Below are 19,371 nucleotides of genomic sequence, written 5' to 3' on the forward strand. Positions count from 1 at the left end.
GTGAAGATAAAAAGCTGGAGTTGTTCTTATCATTTTCTGCCACCCACAAGATACAAAAGTCTGCTAATTAGTGGAGCTTTCTAACAGATGACACTTTACATCCAGCTATGAAGGATATGATCACCGAGAAAATTCAACATTTGCCGACCACTTTACGTTCAGCAACAGTCAAAACGGTTCCGAACCGGAACGAAAATCATCTCATAACCAGAATCAGACTGTATTCAATTGATTGGTCATTTAGCCTCACGTACAACAGAATCTATGTCAGTCAAATCAACATTCAAAAGGTGAATGATAGTTTACATCGTGTGCTGGGTGGAACGTGCACAATGACGCAGACGGTATTAGAACAGCCAAACTAACAGGTTGTCAAAATCAAGTTGTCTGCCATTTATTAAATAGTCAAAACAACCCCCTCCACCACTGCCACCATGACCCACCAAGCCCTTTATTTTCACTACTGGTAAAAAAAAAAAAAATCTAACATTTGGCTTTTGGGTCAAATGACTGCATTGGTCTCTGGTATTTGTGGGCTCTGATCGGTATTAGTAAGAACACAACACTCGAGTGCACACGCTCATTTTCAGTAAGTGTCTACAAGACAGGTGGCAACTCATTCTCAGTCTGAAATCGTGGGCTTGCATCTCCAGTCCAGTTAAAAATAAACTAGTCTCACCATCTCAGAAAGCTGTGATTACCAGAGACTGTAGTCCTACACAACCTGAAGGGCTGACACTGTACCTGAGATTAAGTCACTCAATTCAATACTTTATTAACTCCAAAATGGGAAAATACTCTGCAGCATAAAGAATTATTTATTAGTCACAACAAAAGAAGTAAATAAATCATTGTGTAGATTTACTTATTTTAATTTCATCCATAGTTACATTTCTTTCATAATAAGGTGAGTTACCCTGTATTTCAAATAAATAATACAATTTAAGCACACTGCCAAGGTGTTTGTGGCCGAAACATAAATCATATCACCATTATCATTCTTAAGTTCATTCAAATTTAAAGTTTTTAATTATACCACATAGCTTCCACACTGTGTTCAACATCACTGTCATATAAAGAAATCCAGCAATGACACACATGAAGTATCATTAGTGTTAACTTTTTTTCCTTTTCCTCTCTGACACTTATCACCTGTATGTATCAGTCTTCTCAGATGAAGGGAGGGATCTCCAGAGGCAGGGCTTATCTGCTCCTACAGGGCCAGTCATTCCCAAGAGGCATCACAGTGACAGATCTACTGCCCAATCAAGACATCCCCACTGCATTAATAACCCTGCCCCCCACATATAGCTGTAATCAAATTCCTGCTAGCTTTGGAGCATGGAAAGCATGTGCGGGTGACTGCATGTGATCAATAATCCAGTCTCTGGTATGGCAGTAGAAGACGTGCTGGACATCAGACACGAGTGCAAAGGTCACTGTTTTCAGGCCTCTGCAATATGTCTGTCTGGTGGTGTATCTTTTTCTTTTTTTTTTTTAAACAACTTAAGGCATTTATTGATACCTCCCTATAATGATTTTTATTTGTGACACATTCTAAAACACCAACTTGTCACGCTACAGTGATTTTTTCCCTTCGTGTTAAGTGCACTATTAAACAGCTAGATTACAGCACCAGCCGAGGCAAGGAGAGGGAAACAATGATGTATGAGGTTTCAATAAGCAACTGCTCACTGCTGGTCTGGAGGCTTCCTCACTTTCTTGTATTTGCACTGATTCATCACTAAGGAAAAAGATCTTCCACTGGAGCTGAATTTCATTTGAACAAATCTCATTGGATGGTCCACCATGCTGCAAGCAGCCCCCTCTGTGTCCTTCACCTGGAGATTTAGGATGATAAGGCAAGCATATTTTAGCTATGAAATTTTGCCTGCCTCTCTATTACAAAATCTGGACAGGGCCATTATGCTTCCCTGCACTGCACAACGTGACTGAGACCACATCATGCAGAGGCATTGAGGATCATTGTGGAAAAGATAAACTAAATACAAACAATAGCAATCATTTTTTTTTCTAGACTGTAGTTAAGCAAAAAGAAAATCTAATCTAACCTCCATTAGAAATAAAATGAGGGGTCATTCGTACCAACAGTGTAACTATTGAACTTAACTTAAGAATCAACAATATGTCTGAATTTGAGATAAAACTGACACCTTTTATTGACATAAAGCAAAAGTCAATCATCCAAAGTGCGACATAACAGTCACACTGATTACTGATGGAAACTGATGAAAATAATTGTGAAAAAACGCAAATGGTTCTGCTGATGTCAAGCCCACATCAGCTTAATTGTTACTGATAATGATGTAATTTACCAACATCCCCTCACGGATGGTCAAAATATTTCACTGTGACCTCAGGTTGTTTAGTCATCAATGTTTCAAAAAAGCAAAACCATCCAAATAGGGCCTTTGAGGTGATAAAGAGAGGGATCGTTAACATATGCAGTGCTTTAAATGCTGTGCATGCACTCACTTTAAAACAATACAATATACATGTAGGAATATAAGAACAAGCCTCTGTGCCTTTTGTGGCTACATTCCAAAATATATCGAGTATTCAGCAGATCCTGCTGGCAGCCAAGGAACAGCACACCTGATGTCCAGCCACCTGCCATCTGTCTGCTGAATAATACCATTTTGTATACTAGTCTATACAACAGGGAGAATCATGGATGCATCCGTAAAATATAAACACATGCAGCAAAACTCACAATTTCGCAGGCTCCAGACACAAATTGCACTGCCTTTCTGGGTGGGTGATGCTTTCTTGTTTTCAGTGCTCAGCCAAGGGAGGCAAGGAGGGTTCAATGCAAATGGCAACATGCATAGAGTGAGTTAAGAGCAGCAGAGGAACAAGCAATATCTATCTGTCTGTGGGAATGTAGGCACATAGGGGAATATAGCTCGAATTATTCTGCAGGTGAATCAATATAAGCAGCACTTTTTGGACATAACATATTTGCCTATTTATAAGGATTAAGGATCCTCTGCCAGTGTATATATATATATATATATATATATATATATATATATATATATATATATATATATATTAGTCATACTTATTTTCACAATACTAATTGAAATTTTTATTAATCCATGTACTATCAGCTCTTCCACAAGATCAGGCCAGGGCTGCAAATCAATGGCACTGCATTCAGAATATGATGATAAAGGAGGCAATCAGGAGAGGCTGATGACACACGGAGCACTGAATTCATTTCAAGGTTCTACAGCACTGATCACAAAGGCTTCCAACAAGACTGGGATTTCAGTATTTCAGCGACCAGAAAAGGCATCAACTGCGCCTTGCTTGACTAAAGGGGCTGGTGGTGGGGACGCGGCCAGGCTCTGGGGCTGGGGGGGACGGGTAGAATGGCCACATTTTTTTCCGCTGGACTAAAACACATTTTGCTCGGCAACCGTGGCGACACATCTTTACAAAATCTTAGTTTGCTGTTGCCAGTGGGGGTTGTTTTAGACTGAGGTGGATGGTATCGTCAGGAACTCCATTTGTATAAGGCGTAAACAGGCGACAGAGGGTAATCACTGTTGCTGGTAGGGACAGGTGTCTGTTAAATACCGATATTGTTTCTCTCAACGATCTAAATACTATTTACAGCACATCATCGGTAAAAATGGCAGAGAAATCACAGATTACTGATTTTGGCACCATTTTGGATAAATTCGACTTCATTAGACTCCAGCGCCGTGACTTGATTAAGGTCCGAACTTGCCTCAGCAACAGACAATAGCCACACAGTCCCGTTTCCAAACATTTCCTCCCCACAGCATCAGCAGGCAACAGAGACACTTACCGCGTTGGGATGAAGCAATATTCCAGAGAAAAGGCCGATCCATTAAAGACGTAGAAGGGGGGAAAAGTGGAAACCGTGAGCAGCAACCCCCACTACTACTAGTTCTACTACTCCATCGGTGCAGCAAACGCCGCCGCTCTTGGTTTGTGATGTGTATCACGCAGCGTGTGCGCCCATGAGGACGGATGCTGAGGCTTGTAGGATGGGCGGGGACAAGCGGCTCCAGCGAACCGTGTTTAATTCTGTGAAGGGACCTTGTGTCACAAGCCGGGAGGCCGTCTAGCCCCAGCCTGCAGTCTACACCCTCGTTTTCTCGTAGAAACACTCTACATTTCTTTATCCAGGGTATGCTGAATGGCCCTTTATCAGAGCTGCTTCATATTCATGAAGCGTCGCACGTTCACAGGTGGATGGTTGGCTGAGGAGTGGCTGCTCCTGCTGGTGATGAATTCAGATTCGTACTATTGTCTGCAGAGAAAAATGCGATTTCTGCCATAATGTGAATACTTCGAAATGTACTGAATGACCAAATAAATCTTTTGTCGAATTAAAAGCGTATTTTGTAAGATAAGAACTGTTGAGAGAAATAACCAGATTTTTTAGATAATTTTAAACTTTTTTTCCTTTGTTCAAATGTGTCTTCTTACTGCTTGTCCCTATTTAAACAAAACTAGCTTTGAGGGGCAACTTTTGATATCAAAGTTTTTTGTTTCTTTTTTAGGGATCACAAGTATGTCTTATTAAACTGTATAATTAACATGTATGGTATTCCCTCCACAACAATCCAGAGCCCAACACATAATATAAATAGATAGGGTTGACTTTGGAGAGGGCACTGCACATCCACGCAAGACCACATGAAAACACTCGGTGAAACTTTCCAAGAGTAATCTGTGTCTATGTTGTTTCCCTCAGTTATTACACACTATTTTTTCAAAGAAGACACTCACCCCTATGGACTGGTTATTGGTAATGCGACATAAGCGCTATGAATGTACTCCTGCTCCAACTGGGACAGACACATTGAAGTGAAATTACGGTGCCATCTCTGCTCAAAGAAATTACAGAAGAAACACTGGTGTGTTCAGTGATCTAGATTCAGCACGCACGCTACATTACTCTCCATGCTCAGACTCCCCCTTTTCCAATGGTGTGCCTTTTGAGCCCAGCTTTCACTCCTCCCCTAGTTTCTCTTCCGTAGCCTTCAGTCACGTTAACCGAACTGAGCTGAAAAACTCACATTACGGTAAAACCAGGAAGTGTGTGGTGAACACAATTTCTAGCCATCAAAAGAGCTTTGGTGATGTGATGGATCTTTTTCTTTTTTTTTTTATGTCCTGGATTTGGAGCATACTCTGGAACTAAATGAGGACAGCAGTAGCCTGGAGGAAAACAAACAGGCATGTGACCAGAGGGTTTCTGGAAGAAATTCCCAGATAATCAATTGGCCCAATATGGGAAACATAACTTATTTTCTACATCTAATGGCTCCTGGGTGTATTGGCCAGTGTTGATGTGTAAAGACAAAGCTGTGTAAAGGTTTGAGGTATTTGAAGTCTCCACATCCAAACTTTTGTACTTGTAACACAATACAAAATATTCCAAATCTGGTGAAACGAAAAGACCAGGGACGGCTGGTATAATTGGGCCAACAGGGCTCAGCCCTCCCTACATTATTCAATAAGAATTTCAATATAATTTATAGATATTTAAAAAAAAAAAACTTTTTTAAAAATTTTTGATCAGAGGTGGTGCAAAATCTGAACTGAAACCCATGAAATCGTTGAAAATGGGATAATTATTTACAGCCCAAGCGAAGCAACTCAGTTACACTTGACTTTTCTTCAACGTTGGAGTGACAGGTTGCAAGTCCCGCCCCCTCCATTTGTGGCTCATTTGGGCTAAATCTGTACAGCCCAAAGCCAGCAGATTTGGCCCAATCACAGACGACTCTACTTGATTGGTGTGCAGGGCGAAACTTTGACAATGGCAGGCATCGGCGTTAACGAAGTGGATTATTCACTTCAATGTCCTTAGGAGAAAAAAGTAGGGGCACATCATCCAAAGGATATCCAAATTGCACAGAAAGAAAAGCGCCAAAATCGTAGCTTTTGTGTAACTTGGTTTGAGAGAAAGGACTGGCTAACGGTTAGCTTTATCAAGCTTCTCTTCAAATAAGGTAGACCACCCCCATTCATGTCACACAGATGGAACATTTTGTGGAGTATTTCTTTTCAGGCTCTCTTAACGTCTTTCTGGAGTGTTTTTCTGGAGTTACTATTTTAGTTTTGTGCTGATGTTCGAATTATTGTGTTCCAAAGCAAATTGCAATAGGCTATAGTTGAAACCAATTTTTTAGCACAAGTCTGGGTTGACCTTTTTTAAAACCTTTTATGGTATGAAAGTATTTGTATTTACAGAGCGTGCATTCTTCTAAATAGTGTTTTGGTGGTTTGTTTAAAAGGCCCATGCTTGTGATAGTTTAAACTTACATTCTAACAGGACACCTTTTATGTTGAAATACAACTACTTGGCTTTTATAATACATTAGCCCACCCATTCAATGTCACCACAAGCCGTCACTGGAAAAGACCATCCTTACAAGAACAACTTGTTACTACAAGAGACCCAGAGTGACAGCGCCTTTGCAAATAGACCTGAGTGTAATGAGGGCAGACCAAAAATGTGAAACTAAACAGAACCAATATGGAAAGAAAATTAGCTTTGGCAGCAGTGTGGTGAGCCACCTGATAACAAGCAAATAGTAAGTAGCAAAAAGTAAATCGGTATTTGAATACCAGGTATTTTGTTGCATAATTACATTAAATACAGAGCTGTCTTTTAATAGATTTCAGTGTATACTGTCAGACATACTGTACATATTGCTAAACAAGCATCATTGACTGATTGACTGCAGCTTTTCAGCCAAACTTTGACTTTTGGCAGCTGTGAAGTTGAAGCCCTGCTTTGCTAAATAGCTGGGAGAGAAGAATAGTTCTGCTCATTTTGTCAGCGTAGGTGATGTGAATAGACAGTCTTGCTCTAACTTCAATATCTCCTCACTGAAATATTTATATTTACACAAGTTTCCAAGAGAGTGAGCAACAATGACACATTTTTAGCGTAAGACACCACATACACTCCGTTAATGTCTCAGTCTGTTTTGAAAAGTTCGCATTCCAGTTTTCCCCAGTGGAATTATCTGCTGTGGGAAGGAGATTCATCAAGTTGTTTGCGTTTCCGAATATTTTGTTTTTTCAACTGGAAGATCAATAGGACATGTCCCCTTTGCGAATAAGATGTGCGATTGATGTATCTGCCTGTGAAGCTGTCTGTGATTCTGAAAGACCTGTGCTTACGTAAGTGCAATAAATTGGAATTGGTACTAAATAAAATGAAGGATACGCCTATCCTTCATATTATTGGCACTATATGGCAGCATGACCTCCAGAATTAAGTCAAATATGTCAAATATGAACCATGCATGATGTATCTTTTTCTTTTGTGTGTGTGTTTGTGTGGGTCTAATGTTCCAGTTCTGCAGTCCTAAATTCCTTGGAGCATTTAAGCTCAAAGCGAGCGTCCCTCTAGTCAGAAACAGTCCTGAGAGAGTTGCAAAGGCTGGCTGACAGGAACGACGTCAGTTTCTCAAATAAGCCGTCCAGCTCAAACACAGTCTGCTCAGAGGGTCATGCTGTGTATACTGACTGAGTTATCTTTACATTTGATTTTAGGTTAGGTATTTCTTCAGCCTGCCTAAGAGAAAATAAAAGAAAACAACATATGGTGATATTTTAGGGGAATGAAACCAGAAATGTCTGCTGTCTGTGCTTTATAGGTATGTTTTTGTCCAAAAGCGCGAACAGGGCAGTTGATCCAGAAGTTTGCCTTTCAACACATGGTTAATGATACTCTAATCTAAAACATCTTCTTTTCCTAATCACGATGAAGTAGTTTTGGTGCACATACAAACCATGTCAGTAGAGGAGCAAACCTTAATCTCCTGCGAGGAGAGCTTGTGTTTTAGACCATCCCTTCCACAACACTCAAAATTACACAGCCTCAAATTGTAAACTTCCATATATGTTGCTGTGTTACCCACTTGCAGTCAGCCTATTCTGTCTTTTGAGTGTTAGAATGGGTTTAGTTTATCAGCTTTATGAGAGTGACAAAAAGCAACAGTACTTATACCTCAACAAACCTTGCTGTGTAAAATGATAGTGTTTTTATCTGCTCATATATGACATCTCCTTAAATTGCTCCATCTTAGTGACATATTCTGGCAGTATTTGCAGGAGCAACTTGATTATCAGTCGTGTGTTGTAGATCCATATGCAGTCTTCCCCTAGGGACTACACACCCAGCCACACACACAAATATCAGTTTTCACTGAATTGCGCAGTGTGTATGCTTGTTATCTCATATATTCTATGCCTGCTTTTATGCCTGCTCACCATCTGCCAAAGGAGCCTTACACACATTCAATAATACAGGGTAATGTTTCACCAGAGTGATAAAGCATGCTTGTAAGAAGATAGTTGGAGTGACACTTAATAGCAACATTTTATTATTATTATTTTTTTAATAACCAAAGTGTAGTCATGCTCAATGATATACCTAAATCAATTTAGAACTCAGTCTAAATATCTAAACGAAAGATTAATGTAAGATCATTAACCATCACTATCTACTGAATGGAAAGGAGAAAAGAAGCAACCAGAAGAGCTGGGTGAAAATCAGTGAAATAGCCATCCATTATCTATACCCGCTTAATCCAATTTAGGGTTGTCGGGGGTGGGGTGTGTGTGTTAGTGGGGTTGACGGGGGTTAGGGTTAGGCTGGAGCCTATTTCAGCTGTCATTGGGGGAGAGGCAGGGTACACCCTGGGTTTGCCAGTCCATCAATGGGCCACTCAGAGACAAACGAGACACAACCATGCATGCTCACACTCCTAGGGACAATTTAGAGTCAACAATTAACCTAACACAAAATAGTGAAATATAGCTCTCAAAATGGGGATTTGAAGATAAGTGGGCACACACAACTGCTGAACGAGAGCTGTTATTATGAGCACATCAAGGCTATTTAAGTACCAGAAATAAATTAATGTTGTACAGCAACAATGTAATTAAAAGGTTTTCAATATGCACACATATTCACATATATATACATATGTGTGTGTACATATAGACATATATATATATATATATGCATTGCAAAGGACCTAAGTAGCTGGCTAACCATTATACTTCATGCAGTGAGGCAAGTCAAAATATCTATATCATCACCACACTTAAATTCAACATTGTTAATGTCCGAATTGTGTTGATTTGATTTTCAAGTCTCGCTCTTTTCACCACGTTTTGTGAGACTAATGGTTATAACACTGCAGATATCCCTCTTCAGCAGTTTGCCAACTGCCACGACTCATCTCTCCAGCACTCAGTTAGGTGTCCCAGAGGGTTACAGAAGACTAGCTGTTTCCTCCTTACACCACACGACATTTTTCCAGTAAAAGGCTGAATTTTTGCAACTATACTCACTGATGAAGCTTCAGAGAGGCGCTGAGAGTACTGAGAGTGTCTGTGTTTTACATGTGTGTCTGCCGCTCCATTATTAAAGACGCTTATTGATCGGAGGGTGCTCAGTTACTCGGCTGCTCCTAAGCGGTGGGCTGGTTCCCATGGTAACGTAACAGGCTGGCCGTGAAGCAGTGGCCTTGGCTGCAATCAAAGTTGGAGAGACACAGCTATTCACACACACATGCACACAACCTAAAGACTAGACAATGAAGAGATTTCAAATGCACTACTGTCTGTTTCCAAAGCAACCCAGTGATATACATTCAGAGAATATCACTTCTGGGTAACTATCTAGGCTAATGACTTTACACAATGCACTGTGCTATAATCACAGTAGCTTACTTTATAGAAAATATTTCCCCTGAGAACAGTATCATTTTATAATGAGTATTTACTTACTATTAATTACCTGCCATTATGACTTTTAAAGGAAAGACCAGCCCTGCCTGATCTACCTCATCCCTCCATTCACCTGATTTCTTTGTGCTCTCCACTCCCTGCAGTACAGTCCACAAACTCCCAGACTCCCGCTTCTCATTTTTACAGACTCTGTGTTTGTGCCTTTCTCCTTAGCGCTGTGTTTTCCTCTTGATTAGTTTGCACCTCTTTTTGAGACCTTGTTTCTACTCTGGAATCAGCCACTACTTCTGGTCTGGTCTCATGTAACCCTTAACCTGCAAGTTGTCTGAATGGTTTAATATAAAGGAGCACCCAAAAGCAGGACAGAGCCAGGTAAAACCCTAAATGGCATATTTTTTAATAGAGCACAAGTCAAACGCAGACAATTAATCTATGAGGCAAACAATACACTCACTAAGAAAACATGGAGATAAACAGTTGGTAAAATTGTCACAATAGAAATATATAAAACAATCTGACAGAGAACAGCAGAAACTGGGGAGTATATTTAAATAAGGAGTGAGTAATTACTGATAACAACCAGGTGTGGATAGCAGGAGAAGAGAAGGATGGGTAACCAAACAGGTGTGAAGCTAATAGAGGAAGAAAATGTCATGAAACTAAATGGGGATAAAACCAGTTTAGAAAAAATCAGTAAGTGAACAAAACGCAGAGGAAAATGAGAGAAAACAGACAATTTCAAAACGATACAACATTCAAACCATTGCAGTTCTTACTGTCACCGTGTTCCTGGGTTCACATAATGTAAACTGCAGTAATTTGAGAACTGAAGCTAAACCCAGCCACATTCACGTCCATCAAAATTCTACATTTATTGACAATCATTTCTATAAAGCTGATACAGCTGCTGTCAAGACAAACAGCAAACTCTTTCACACATCCAAGAGACAAAGAGCAACATCAAAAAAGTTTTTTAAATTCTTGAGACAAGTCCTAAGAAAAGTCTTCATCAGATTCAAGACACATTCACAAACAGAGCAGTTATGTTTGTTCTGAAAATAATGAATTCCATCACCCCATGAATGAATGCACACAGAAATGGCAGGAATTTGAAAAAAGTAAAAAGGCTGACAAGTCAAGAATGAAAAATTGCTGTGCAACAGTATTGCTATTAAATTAAAGCATCTTGTCTGTAGACTCATTTGTGTAGGAATAAAACACAATTTCTTATCTGTTCCCTTTATACTTTGTCTCTTTTCCTTCTGCAGTATATAAAGCTACTTAGCAGCTGCAGAGTCCTTTCAAGATGCCAGGAACGCACTTGATGGCAGAGTGAGCACATGCATGCTGCTGGTTCAAGGACACCTTGTGAGAGTTGATGAGTGGTGTCGTTAAGTAGGGGAACACTACATATCAAGGGTCTCTTCATAAAACAACTCAGAACAGCATTAGAAGCCCACTGCTGCTGGAATTTATAATTACACCAAGATGCATACCAATGAACCATACATCTTAAACAGCTTCTGGTCGAGAACCGTTTCAAATAAACGGAGTCCCATGCACCTCCGGGGAAGTGGGGAACCACACTCAGTGGCTTTTCCGGGAGTTGTGGATGAGCTTCACATTTATACAATCTGGTATAAAAGTGGAATTCCCTGCATTTTCATTATGGAGGGTGCTTAAATGCAGATGTGTGTCTATTGCACTGCTGGGTCAGGAGCAGCAGAAAATATGCAGCTGTGCAAGTAGGCCTGTGGTTCCCAAATAGGCTCATTTTAAGGCTTTATCTAATACTAAAAATTGTAATTCTATAATATCAATGATTGGAAGAAGAGCTGCATAGTCAGGTCACAACTCATAGCATACTCTATTAACTATTAATTTTCTTTTACATGAAAATATTGATTGCGTCAGCTTTAATACACCAAAAAAAACAACTAACCTAAGCCTACATTGCTACCCAAATTCAGTGATAGAAACTTGATGGTTGACATGCTGAAAGATAGAATACAGAAATTGGGTACTGCATTCATATCATATTAACTGCTTACATTTCAGTCATTAGTATTATTTATTTGAGCGAAAAGTTCTCACAAAGGTATCTTAAAAACAAATGACAATGTTTCCACACATGGCCTGTGTTGAGTGTGATCCACGCTGATCTGTTGCTATAAATAACTTGGCTCAGGAGGTTGTCCTAGCAACCAACAAACTGATGCCAGGTTGGGAATATTTTGCACCTTGAAGACCAGAAAAGTAAAGAAAAAAACAAGCAAATGGAAAAAATAGTCAATGTTGGGATGAGCATTGAAATCCGAAAGCGGTAAAGAAGGTGGGAGTTATAGAGCATGAAAGGAAGTTTATAGAGGAGAAACATTTGGAGGAAGAGGAGGGAAGGAACTCATGGTGAGGGAGAGATAGAGATGGCACTACGGGCAAAGCATTAGAATGGATAGAGAAAATTGTGTGGTGATAGAATGCAACTAAAACATTGACGAGAATGTAGAAGAAGCTTTCAAAGAAAAAGAAGGGGATATAGAAAGATTTAGATAGATTTAAAAAAACAAAAATAAAAAATATATATATAATTATATTATTATATTATATTATTATTATATATATATTACCAACAACTTGCTAAATGCACTGTAGACCACATCATGTCAGTCACTCTCTTGTTGTTGTTTTCTTTTTCTTTTTTGTGTTAAATGCCTGACAATAAACAGTCATCTACTCATTTGAAGATGCTTCAGCTTCGCTTATATTTCACAAATGCTGTGGGGCCATTTTTTTTAGACATGGCAATAAGACAAAAGACAAACATCGATACTCTGACATTTGCATGATTCATTGATTGACATTAAAATGCACAAACTGAGATAGTCTGCATCGCTTTATTGACCATGAAGGGCAGATGCTGGTGCTGACCTAGACTCTGCCTCCAGCTCCCAGACTCATACAATGGCTGTCTGGTTTAATATGTGAGAAGAGACACTAATGCTGACATGAAGCTTTAACAGGATCACAGGAAAAAGGGGAGGGGGGGTCACAGCTGGGAGGCCAAGGCTTACAGGGGTCTACGATTGATGTAGAAGAGTGGGTGATAGGGAAGAAGGAGGTGATAAAATGAGAGGAGGGGTCAAAGAGGAGCGAGCTGCAGAAATATGGGACAGCTAAAGTGTGTTTGAGGGGAATTGGAAGAGATACAGAGAGAGATGATGGGAAAGTGCCGACTGAGGATCTTTGGTAGAGATGTGGGCTTAAGGAAGGGAGAGATGGGGGTTCAGGAAGGATTAGTGAGGCAAGACAAAAGCCCAGTGCTGCAGAGGGAGCCGGGGCTTTTCATTTGCATCAGCCATAAATCATCACACTTTCTGTGTGTTTTTCTTTCTTTCTTCACTCTGCGTTTATCTGTTTGATCATTAAAGCAGTCACTCGAATATACTTTCCATATATTCTCTATATTTGTCTTCATGCCGTCAGTTTCTCTTGGTTTTTTTCAGCTCCTTCAGAGTCAAAATATTTCTCAACATCTCCCATGCAACTCTCACATTCTAAAGTTCCATATCTTTCCATGTACATCCTTTTGAAGAAGTGAATTGGAATTTCCCAGAACAAATCTTTTAAGAAGGAATTCCTTTTGAGGTTCCCAACAGAAGGCACTAATAAAAAGAGTTGTAGCAAGCAATGCTTTTTTAAAGCATCTTTAAAACATACTATATTACAATTGGAACAGGTGCTTTAAGCAGTGCAGGAAAAACAAAAAGAGCGAAGAACATCGTGCACCTCTGATACCAGGTTTTCATGCTAATCACACCCTAAAGAGGAATATTTGATAAAAGATTTACAGAATTCTTTAAAACATAGATGAGGATTAGATAAAAACACAAACAGGAGGGCAGTACAATAACAAGTAGGAGTCAGAACAGGCTGTGCTGTTTCAACTTTAACTAAAAAGATGGTTACTGCAATATTTTTTTAAATACCAGGCACACTGAAACAGATAAGACACCTCTCATCTGTCGGTGGTTAAAAAGTAAAGTAATAAAAACTGACTGAGGCACAATAGAAATTATTTTACTGTTGCTTCTCTAAATCACGCTGATTCTGGGTCTGAGCAGAGATGATGATCACATGTCTTGAGGTGAATCATTTGAACAGAATGGGTGCAGATGTTCCCTCTGAAATGGATAAATGGGGTTATGATGTCGCCAGAGGATGGACAGAATGGTTGCTGTAGCAACACTAATTACAGCTTCCACTTTGAGTTTTGAAGTTGCTGAGTGACACACACAGACTCTTGCTGAGGACTCCTCTGAAGTATCAGGCACTTAAGGCATAAAAAGGAATCTTAGCCTCATATATTTGTGCATTGTCATTTCCAAATCCTAAATCCACAGCAACCTTCTCATCTTAATAAATTCATATCCCATGCTTAAAACCGACCTCAGGCAAATTAATTATGATTCTAATCTCATCTGTAAACACACAGCCTGACCCAAAAGCATCTATTTGAAAAGGGAAGAGCAGCAGGATGTTGTCAAAATGCTGTTTTCTTTCAGTATGCCCAAACTTGTTAAGGCCCTGTCCCCATATATCTGGAATTAGGCAAAACACATTGTTACTACTTTAGGGGAACTTCATACACAGGCCTTAGAGTGTACTCACAGAAACTCTGAAGCTCCTGGTCTGACCTACACTGTGCCAGAGGGTTACACAACACATCCACACACTCATATGCAGTGCATACAAACAAATGTGAATTGGCCTGCCTATTTGTATGATTAAATCACTGATCTAGGTAGAAGAGGCAGAGGGCTGAAAGCTCATGGAGGTATGACTCAACACACACATGCAAACACACACGCACACTGGGACAAAGAAAGGAAACCATGTTGGAATGGATTCTGCTCATGGCTCTCAAGTGTCCATGAGAGAAATATAAAATGTCCATATACCCAACTACTTCATAATTTGAAGAGCTGGTTTGATTGGATTCAGCATCATATGTGTACAAGTTCAGCAAGCCTCTCACAGGGATAAGAAATAACCTCCTCAAAAAGAAAATAATTTATTGCCACCTAGGCCACAAGTGTTATTCCCACGAGGATGAAAAATGTAAGCTTACAGGAGATGAATAATAAAGCATACAATCTTCAGTTTCTCCTCTCCTCCCTCTTCAGCATCAACAATCTTTTCTTTCCATCCTCTCTTCGTGTTTTGTGACTTTGCAGCCCCTCACGGGTCAGTGATCACAATGCAAGCACAAATTCTCTCTATCTCTAGCTGCAACTAATCAGTGCATTAATATAATAAATATCCCGTGCTATAAGATCCATGTGTTACAGAATAGAATATAACACATTTCAATTGTCTCCTTAGCTTGAATTTCCATCAGTAGTGATTCAAATCCCCATAGCAAAGGTCACTGTTGCTCCATCATGCCTTTGTCATCGTAAGCCAGAGAGATGTAAAGAGATGGAGCATATGGAACATAATGTTTGATTGCAGCAATAATTTTTTTTGTTTCAGGTCATAAAAGCACTGCACAGATGCTGCTCACGTTATAAATGCCATCTCTGAAATATTGACATGTATGGAGAGTATGGAGAAACATTACTGTTCTGTTAATGCAACCTTTTTACTGCAGTCACCCAAAAAAGTCATGTTAGAGGGTGACATATAGCCTTATAATGCAAGACGACTTCCTGTAATTTCATTTTTCACTCGAGATTTTAAAACTTATTATGTCAGGAAAGTTTCTATGAGTTAGGCTTTCTCAGACACTAAACGCAGCTCACTCATCATAGTATATCAAATAATAGAATCCAGAGCTTTCAGTCCTGAGGTGTTGGCAGCTGTTGGTGGTTTATTTTTTTCAATTTACCTTCACAACTAACCACATTTCAAAATTTAAAAAGTAACCATTCAACTTTTCAATAAAATTTGCATTAATACACTCTTTTAGTTTCTGACCTGATGCACTGGCTGCTTAATCCCAACTATTTTGAACTTCCTGGCATATTTTACCTGAACCGGCAACGTTTTTATTTAATTTTTCATTTCTTATTTTTCATTTTTTATTTCAATCCTGCCATGGCCATCACATTGTGATTTTTCTGAGATGTGTAAAACCATATATGTGGCATTTGGGTTCCAATGAGTGTAATGAGTGCAAATAGTTGTGCATATAAGCTGCAGTGACAGGATGAATATGTCTAAATACAAAGACCCATATCATAATCTACACAACAGAGTGGGCCTATGTATCATTATATTTGATAAACTGTACATAAACAATAAAGGGGTCTGATTGGCATTGACAACCCTCTGCTTTAAATGTGTCAGTGTTCATAATTACCAACTGATGACAATGAAATCACTCCTAAAATGTGTTCTCCTGTTTATCAGTATCTATTATAGGTATGGTGACATTCGGCCACCATAAAAGGAGAAGATAATATCAATATGAATGTATTAAAATGCACAGACCTGTATTTGTAATTATTACTTGAAAAGGAAATTAATTTATAAGGAACTAGGTTAGAGGCATAGTTATCTTTTTTTAGGTGGGGTTATGTGTTGCACTTATGAGCTGCCCATAGACAGCGGTCATAGAGCTCTCTATTTGGATCATTTGGAGAGGTTTTCTGATGGGCAAACCAAGTTATATACTATTTAGAAGGTGACCGTGATAAGAGATTTTTTTTTACTAAAACACATCAAAGTTCAACAATTTAACAGCAGTTCAAGCAAACACTATCATGTGGAGTTTTTGACAGTGAGTTTTTCCTTATACCTTTACATGTTCCCACACAAGTAATTTCTGTGTTTGAAAACATGGAGTGAATGTCTGCAAATGTGATATGGTTTAAAGGGCCACAGTAGAGCGTCCGTTCAAGCTGCAATGGAATTTTCTTGGCTTGAGGTTTTTGGGTGGTAAAAATTTCCTCCTCTCCTTGTCCTTTTCATAGTAGCTTTTAGCTTGGCTCGACCATCAAAATTAGTTTATGATTCTCCAAACTGGGAGGGCTCTGACCAGTCTGTTGCAGGTGAAAAATATATATCCATATATATCCATATTCATTCCACCATCAAAAAACATGCCAGTTAGGTTAACTGGTGTCTCTAAATTGACCCTGGGAGTAAGTGCACAGTTGTATGGCAGCCTGGTGTGCCCTACATGCTAGAGCACATGTGCACATCTGTGCAATATGCTCTTTCACTATAAGACTGGTCAGTGTTGTCCCATTGATGCCACTCCGATAACTCTGATAACTGCAAATATCTGTCTGGGTCAGCAAAATACGCATCAATGGTTGGTCGTGTTGGTGAAAGATACACAGTTATAGTGTTGTGGAATGCAATTGAGAGCAAAGCAGATCAAATTATTGCTACTAATAGAAATACCACCAGGACAATGCCGAAAATTAGATTAAAGACCTATGCAGAAAGTCGGTTATTTTACTGGAAGTAAGGGGGAACAGTGTGACAAATACATTATCCTTCGCTGTGTGAAATTATGACAGTGAGAGAAAAGAAGTGGGAGGTGCAGCCTAAATTAAGAAGAAAGAATCCAAGAAGAAAAGAAAAAGGCAGGGGGATCCAAAGCCTGAAAAAAGGCCTTATGTAGGCAGCCATGCAGTAGCGTTACAAAACATAAGCATCAAAGTTAATTTGCCAGATCCAACACACAACCAACTGAGGAACACACACTCTCAAGAGAAAGAGAAAAAATGATTTCCAGAATACACACAATTATCAGTATCATTAAAGCAACAGCCATTCTCATACCACTGCAAACATGTAAATGACTTCCCTTGAATGATTTCTTTTAAACTGAACACACAGTAAAGTCCGTTGGGAATCCAGCACATAAACCTGATGTTTCCTGCAACATTTCGTTTAACCTTCCTTCACAGTGGGTGTGTGGACTGATTGTCCTTGTTAGAGCTATTAGCACACAAATGTATTCATAGCTTAAAGGATTTCAGGGCAGATACACTCCTCTTCTGTCAGGCACACAAAACCATCAATGTAAATCGGCAGAGTAATGCATGTTTCATTTCATGGAGGTGCTGTCTTGGTATGATATGCCTTGGCTAAGGGTTGCAGTTACTGCACTCAATTTTTCATAGATTTGTTTTAGAGCTCTTAGCAATGTGTCGAAGCTGTGAAATGCAGCCTTTTTATCACATTATCACCCTCTGTTTCTTTGGGATGAAAAACACTAAGGTTGGAATACAGTAAGGAGGTACCAAAATTAATTCATCCAACTGACAAAATTCATGGCTTATGCTCTTAAAAACAATGATGGATTAATTAGGTGATGAATTTATTATTTCCCCCTGTGCTATGCATAAAACAGACACCACACACACTGATTTCTGGTATTGAGCAAGTTATCCATCTTCACCTTGTGTGGCACCTCTAACAAATCTACTAGGCTGACTCAAAGGCTCCAGGCTGAGGTTTAATCTGTGCACACATGATTCCCTCCTTCCTCGGGAAAGAATATTTTTTGCCTGAACAACATGATGCAACACAGTCTTAGATATGCACAGTATGACAGGTAGCTGTTTTGGGAAAGAAGATTTGCTTCCTTGACTTATGAACCCAGGCTTTGACAGTTCAACAAGAAGATGCAGAGATGACATTGCCTCATCAGATTTCTCTGTCATTCAGTTTACCACAAGAACTTTGAAATAGACCTCATTCTGGTTAGAACGAAGCAGGATAAAAGCAATTAACCCTTAATCTGAATAAGATTTTGCCATTTATAAAGCATTTTCTAAAAACCTTAACCTGAGTAAGATCTTAATCAAGCTAATTAATTAAGCTATTTGGACTATGGTGATCTTAAAAAATATCATATTGCACTATTGAGTCCTACAGGACTTTTCACAGAATCTTGCACCACACTGCTGTTTCACAAGACATGCTCTTTGGCTCCAGAATTGCCAGGTCTGCTTATCATGAGCAACTTTGGGCTTGTTTTTAACTAAGTCATTACTGGTTTTGGCCTCGTTTTCTTTGACCAGGGTGCTTGTGTTTGTCACAATATCTATCAACATTGGCTCCTGCAGAGTTCAGTGCAAAGGCTGTAGTAAAAATATACTTTGATGAGAGGACAAGAGAGAAATTTGAGTTGACTGCTCCATATTTTGAGGACTATGGGCATTATCAAGGTTTCTGAAGGGAGAGAACCTTGCGGTTTTGTAAACAGATGTTATGTATGCTTGGATCATGAATTTGATTATGCTCTGAAATGTGCAAATGGGAAAATGATGGGGATAGCCTTTACACCAATTTGGGTTCATATCATAATTAGAATATTGTTTTATTTGGGATACGGAAAAGCTCTTCTGTCCTCCTTTCATTGCCATGATCCAATACGCAATACATCTTATAGCAGTAATAACCTGCCAAGTAGGCCTACTGCGCTAGTGTCCAAGATTCACAGAGATTTGGCTTTCACCAGTCCATGATGTTTGTTCTGTTGCTGTACTTTCAGAACAGGAGGACAGTGTCAGGGGCCATACATCAACAGTAACCAGCTGGGAAGCATTCACTTTATATGTGGGTGTG

General features: G+C 39.4%; 2 protein-coding genes across 3 annotated transcripts in view; both read right to left on the minus strand.

The window, feature by feature from the left end:
* Window positions 1-4,140, minus strand: part of plppr1 (phospholipid phosphatase related 1) — a 39,844-nt gene extending 35,704 nt beyond the window's left edge. The window contains exon 1 of the mRNA XM_072371298.1: window positions 3,842-4,140. The gene's annotated coding sequence lies outside the window, so the exon portion shown is untranslated. The remainder of the gene's footprint in view (window positions 1-3,841) is intronic.
* snx30 (sorting nexin family member 30) overlaps window positions 1-19,371 on the minus strand; it is a 360,763-nt gene that overhangs the window by 224,167 nt on the left and 117,225 nt on the right. The gene's annotated exons all lie outside the window — the stretch shown is intronic.

This window comes from Leuresthes tenuis, unplaced genomic scaffold (assembly GCF_036924035.1).
Source record: "Leuresthes tenuis unplaced genomic scaffold, fLeuTen1.0.hap1 SCAF_19, whole genome shotgun sequence".
NCBI lineage: Eukaryota > Metazoa > Chordata > Actinopteri > Atheriniformes > Atherinopsidae > Leuresthes > Leuresthes tenuis.